The following is a 6,000-nucleotide window of genomic DNA, read 5'->3' on the forward strand; positions in this document are numbered from 1 at the left end:
AACCTAACTCTATCTAGATTAGGGCGTCCCCTAGATGGGTTGGATGATGAAGCTCCCTCTTCATTAACCCTTGACCTCTTTGGACCCATAGCACCCAAATTTTTTTCTAACTTTCAAGATTTTTCAAAATTTTGGCAGCACTTCCCCTTAAAAATCGACTTCCCGGGATTTAACCCTTTCACAATCACATTCAATTGACTCACCACAATAATGTTCAACAATGTATGATCAACAATTCCAAAAATTTCAACACAAAGTCTAATATTCTCTAGCAATCCACAAATAATCCAATCAAACTTGTGTAGAAAAATTAAAATTTGTTACCTCAATGAAAATCACTCTTTAGTCAACCTCCATTGATGAGAACCTTGAAGCTTTAGGGAAGAAGAAGGTGAATAGTAATTTTTTTCTGAAATTTGGGTGAGGTTTAGGGATTTTGGAATGGATTTTTAGAGGGAAAGAGTGTTAGATGAGAGAAATAAGGGATTATGATGATTTGGGATGAAAGTTTATGGATAATTTTGAGGAAAATTGGTTTGAATGGGGTTAGATGAAGAAATTAGGGTGAAAAGGGTGGTTTTCGGCGTGGAGAAGAGAGGGTTTGAGTGTGGGGTTTGATTTGAAATGTTAGGGATTTGGGGTTTAAAAAGGGGAAACTGACCAATCTCGCCGCGGCGACCTATACCCTCGCCGCGGCGAGAATCCGTGAAAATATGGCTGTTTCTGTAAGTTCAACCTCGCCGCGGCGGTATGTCCCCCCCCGCCGCGGCGAGAAATCTCGAAAATAAGCTCCTCTCTGTAAGACAATTCTGGCCGCGGCCAGACATTTCATGGCCGCGGCCACTGACCAAAAAAATTTTTTTTTTTTTTTTTTTTCAATAACGAAACAGAATGAACATCAAGAAAAATAACAGCAAACTTAAAAAGAGTTCAACTAAATCAAAAGAACACTTGGGTTGCCTCCCAATTAGCGCTAACTTTATCGTCGCTCAGCTAGACGTTGATCGAGATCTTTAAAGTGGCGCCAGAATCATGGCGGACTTGGTTTGATCAAATTGACCTCCCAAGTAGAGCTTTAATCGCTGTCCATTCACTTTGAAAGTATTAGGACTTTCACCTTTTAGTTCCACTGCTCCGTAGGGAAACACTTTGATCACCGTAAATGGCCCTGACCACCTTGATTTTAATTTACCAGGAAACAACTTTAGTCTTGAGTTAAAGAGTAGAACTTGTTGACCGGAGTTGAAACTCCTTTCGACTAGATTTCGTCATGCCATCTCTTAGTTCTTTCCTTGTAAATCTTGGCGTTTTCATAAGCTTCATTTCGAAATTCTTCCAACTCATCCAACCGTAGTAGTCTTTTACGCCCAAAGGCTTTTAAATCCATGTTCAAAGTTTTCATTGCCCAATACGCCTTGTGTTCTAGTTCCACCGTAGATGACAAGCCTTTCCAAACACCAACCGATATGGTGACATCCCGATTGGCGTCTTGAACGCCGTTCTATAAGCCCACAATGCGTCATCCAACTTTCTTGACCAATCTTTCCTTGATCTCTCGCACCGTTTTCTCCGGAATCATCTTTATTTCCGGTTAGAAATCTCAGCTTGGCCATTACTTTGCGGATGATAAGGTAGAGCTGTTCTATGACGAACACCATATCTCGAAAGGAGTGCTTCGAATTGTTTGTTGCAAAAGTGACTCCCTTCATCGCTTATGATTGCTCGGGGAGTTCCAAACCGAGTGAATATGTTCTTTTGAAGGAACCGAAGGACTGTTTTACCATCATTAGCTGGTGTGGCTGCAGCTTCCACCCATTTTGACACATAATCCACAGCTAATAGGATGTATAGATTGCTAAACGATGAAGGAAAAGGACCCATAAAATCTATCCCCCATACATCAAACAATTCAACTTCCAAGATTCCTGTCAAAGGCATTTCGTTTCTCCTTGAGATGTTTCCTGTACGCTGACAACGATCACATGCCTTCACAAAAGTACTAGCGTCTTTGAAAAGTGTTGGCCAAAAGAATCCACTTTGCAACACCTTGGCGGTACTGTCTAGTTCCACTGAAGTGTCCCCCACATGGTAAAGCATGACAGTGATTAAGAATAGAATACATCTCCTCTTCAGGCACACACCTTCTTATTATCTGATCTGCACAGTGCTTGTAGAGGATTGGCTCTTCCCAATAGTAATGTTTCACCTCAGAAAAGAACTTCTTTAGTTGTTGTCGAGATAGCTCAGGAGGAGTGATATTGGCAGCCAAGAAGTTAACATAATCAGCATACCATGGTACCATCAGACTTTCCCTCACACTAAAGAGTTGTTCATCGGGAAATTGTTCATTTATTTGTACCTCTTTTGTATTCTGACTTTCTTCCAGTTCTAGTCTTGACAAGTGATCTGCCACCAAGTTCTCTGTACCCTTCTTATCTTTTATATCTAGATCAAATTCTTGCAAAAGAAGAACCCATCGAATCAGTCGTGGTTTGGCATCCTTCTTAGTCATCAAGTATTTGATTGCTGAATGATCTGTATACACTATCACTTTATTACCAATTAAGTAGGGTCGAAATTTGTCACATGCAAACACTATGGCCAGCATCTCTTTTTCTGTAGTAGCGTAGTTTAGTTGGGCATCATTCAAGGTTTTGCTTGCATAATAAATGGTTCTGAATACCTTGTCAACCCGTTGTCCCAAGACTGCTCCAATAGCATAATCACTTGCATCGCACATGATTTCAAAAGGTAATTCCCAGTTTGGTGTAGTCACAATCGGTGCTAAGATTAACTTCGCCTTGAGAATTTGGAATGCTTCAAGACAATCTTTCCCAAATTCAAAAGGTACTCCACTAGCAAGAAGATTGGATAGCGGTTTGGCCACTTTGGAGAAATCTTTGATAAATCTTCTATAAAACCCTAAGATGACCCAAAAGCTTCGAACTCCCTTCACTGAAATTGGAGGAGGCAAGTTCTCAATTGTAGATACTTTGGCTCTGTCAACCTCAATACCTTCTTTTGAGATTTTATGTCCCAGCACTATTCCTTCTGTAACCATGAAATGACACTTTTCCCAGTTCAGCACCAAATTAGAGTCTTCACATCTTGCTAAAACCAATTCCAAGTTACTCAGACATTGGTCAAACGATGAGCCAAACACTGAAAAATCATCCATGAACACCTCGATGCACTTTTCTATTAAATCTGAAAATATAGCCATCATACACCTCTGAAATGTTGCTGGAGCATTACATAGCCCAAATGGCATTCGTCGAAAAGCAAAAGTACCATATGGACATGTCAATGTTGTTTTCTCTTGATCCTCCGGTGCTATAGCTATTTGGTGATACCCTGAGTATCCATCAAGGAAACAATAGTACTCTTGTCCTGCCAACTTGTCTAACATCTGATCAATGAATGGGAGTGGAAAGTGATCTTTTCTTGTGGCCTTGTTGAGTTTTCGGTAGTCAATGCAAATTCTCCATCCCGTGACAGTTCTGGTTGGGATGAGTTCATTCTTCTCATTCTTCACCACCGTCATCCCTCCTTTCTTTGGGACAACTTGGACTGGGCTCACCCATTTACTGTCTGAAATAGGATACGCTACCCCTGCATCTAACCACTTCAAGACTTCTTTTCTGACAACCTCCTTCATTGGTGGATTTAATCTACGTTGTGCATCAATGGTTGGTTTCACTCCTTCCTCCATTAAGATTCTATGCATTACAGTTGAAGGGCTGATCCCTTTAATATCTGCTAAAGTCCATCCAATGGCTTTTGAATGCTTCCTTAGAACCCGTAATAGCTTATCTGTCTCTACAGAAGATAGGGAAGAAGCCACAATAACAGGAAGTGTCTTATTCTCTCCCAAATATTCATACCTGAGATGCTCTGGTAGGACTTTTAACTCTAGTTGAGGAGGCTTTTCAGTAGATGGGGTAGGCTTTGTTGGTATGACTCCTAACTCTTCATAATATTTTCTATTCAGCGGTCCATAAGAATCGAGCCACATAGCATATTCATAAGCTTCCTTACCATCTTGTTCTACCACCTCTTCTTGTACCAAAGTCAGATTAAGAGGATCTTCAGCATGTGTCTTTGTCTCCACCAACTGGTCCACCACATCAATTGCAAAACAGTTGTCACTAGCTGTAGGATAAGTCATTGCTTTGAGTACATTAAATACAACTTCATCTCCTTGTACCCTTAGCTTTAACTCTCCTTTCTGAACATCAATTAGTGCTTTCCCTGTTGCCAAGAACGGTCTCCCCAGGATGATAGGAACATTACTGTCTTCTTCCATATCCAGAACAATGAAATCGGCGGGAAGATGAACTTGTCCACCTTTACTAACACATCCTCAATGACTCCTCTAGGGTGAGCTAGCGATCGATACGCCAATTGAAGAGTTACGGTAGTTGGCTTTGCTTCACCTAGCCTGCAATCTTTTGAACACCGACAAGGGCATTAAGTTAATACTGCTCCCAAATCACATAGTGCATTTATCCCTTCAATTTTACCAATAGTACAAGGAATAGTGAAGCTCCCCGGATCTCCGAGTTTTGGAGGGAGTTTCTTCGTAGAATAGCGCTACACTCTTCGCTTAGAGCCACCGTCTCATAGTCTTCCATCTTCCTCTTCTTTGACAAAATTTCCTTCATAAACTTCACATAACTTGGCATACGCTCTAGAGCTTCGGCAAAAGGAATGTTAATGTGAAGTCTTTTGAAGACTTCTAGAAACTTGGTGAACTGCTTGTCCTAAGCTTGACTTCTCAGCCCTCTGAGGATAGGGTATCTTTACATGATGATCAATACTAATCGGTGGAGACTGTGCGGGTGTGCTGGGCTATCAGTAGCCTTCTCTGTTGTCGGTGTTGGTGTCGGCCGGTTGAGCATTTATTTCTACATCTACCTCAACTGGTTGTGGTAACTCAGGCCCATCATACTTCTTACCGCTCCTCAGGGTAATTGCCTTGCAATTTTCTTTAGGATTAACTTCAGTGGTGCTAGGCAAATTTCCTTGAGGGCGGGTTGCTACCTGAGTTGCTAGCTGGCCCATCTGAGTCTGCAGGTCTTTAATTGAAGATCTAGTTTCAGTCATGAATTGGAGCAGTAAATCTGTCTGCAAACTAGAACTTCCACCGCAGGCTTGTTCTTGATTAAACTGTTGGTTCTGATTTCTTTGTTGATAGAACCCACTATTTCTTCGGTTGTTATTCTGGTTGAACCCATAATTGTTGTTGTTGTTGTTCTGTGAAAAATTCCCAATGGCCTTAGCTTCATCCATTGGCAAATCATCCACATCTGCTTGGCACTCCGAAAAGTGATGACTTCCTCCACATAACTCACAAACAATTTGGGCTTGCTTAGCTTGTCCTGCAATGATTTTAGTCAATGCCTCAACCTGAGCTGTTAACTTTGTGATGGCATCGACTTCTAACACACCGCCTACCTTCTTGGATTGACTCCTTTCGGTTGGCCACTTCTTGGTTGTTTAGAGCCATCTCCTCCAATAGATCATATGCCTCATTAGCACTCTTTCTCATAAAAGCTCCGCCCGCTGCTGCATCTATTAGAGTTCTAGTATTACCAACCAACCCGTTGTAGAAGTTGTGAACCAGCATCCACTTCTCTATACCATGATGGGGACACCTCCTGATCAGATCTTTAAACCTCTCCCAAGCCTCATAGAGAGATTCATTATCTTGTTGGCAGAAATTGTTGATTTCTCCTCTTAGCTTTGCAGACTTAGCTGGAGGAAAGAACTTTGACAAGAATTTTGTTGCCAGAGCATTCCATGTAGCAATAGAATTCGGTGGCAAAGAATTCAACCAACTCTTGGCTCGTTCTCTGAGCGAGAATGGAAACAACCTCAATCTAATGGCATCGTCGCTAACTCCATTAACTTTAAAAGTTTCACAAAGTTCCATGAAGTTAGAGAGATGCAAATTAGGATCTTCAGAAGGGAGACCACCAAACTGAACTGAAGACTGCA

The 6,000-nt window shown here is 41.5% G+C and overlaps 1 non-coding gene across 1 annotated transcript; it reads left to right on the forward strand.

Annotated features, from left to right (window-relative positions):
- Positions 1–5,639: 5,639 nt before the first annotated feature.
- LOC115696098 (small nucleolar RNA R71) lies at positions 5,640–5,746 on the forward strand. The gene has a single exon (XR_004007696.2). It is a non-coding gene; the product is annotated as a small nucleolar RNA R71 (small nucleolar RNA).
- Positions 5,747–6,000: the final 254 nt, after the last annotated feature.

The sequence above is a fragment of the Cannabis sativa genome, chromosome 6 (genome assembly GCF_029168945.1).
Source record: "Cannabis sativa cultivar Pink pepper isolate KNU-18-1 chromosome 6, ASM2916894v1, whole genome shotgun sequence".
Classification (NCBI taxonomy): domain Eukaryota; kingdom Viridiplantae; phylum Streptophyta; class Magnoliopsida; order Rosales; family Cannabaceae; genus Cannabis; species Cannabis sativa.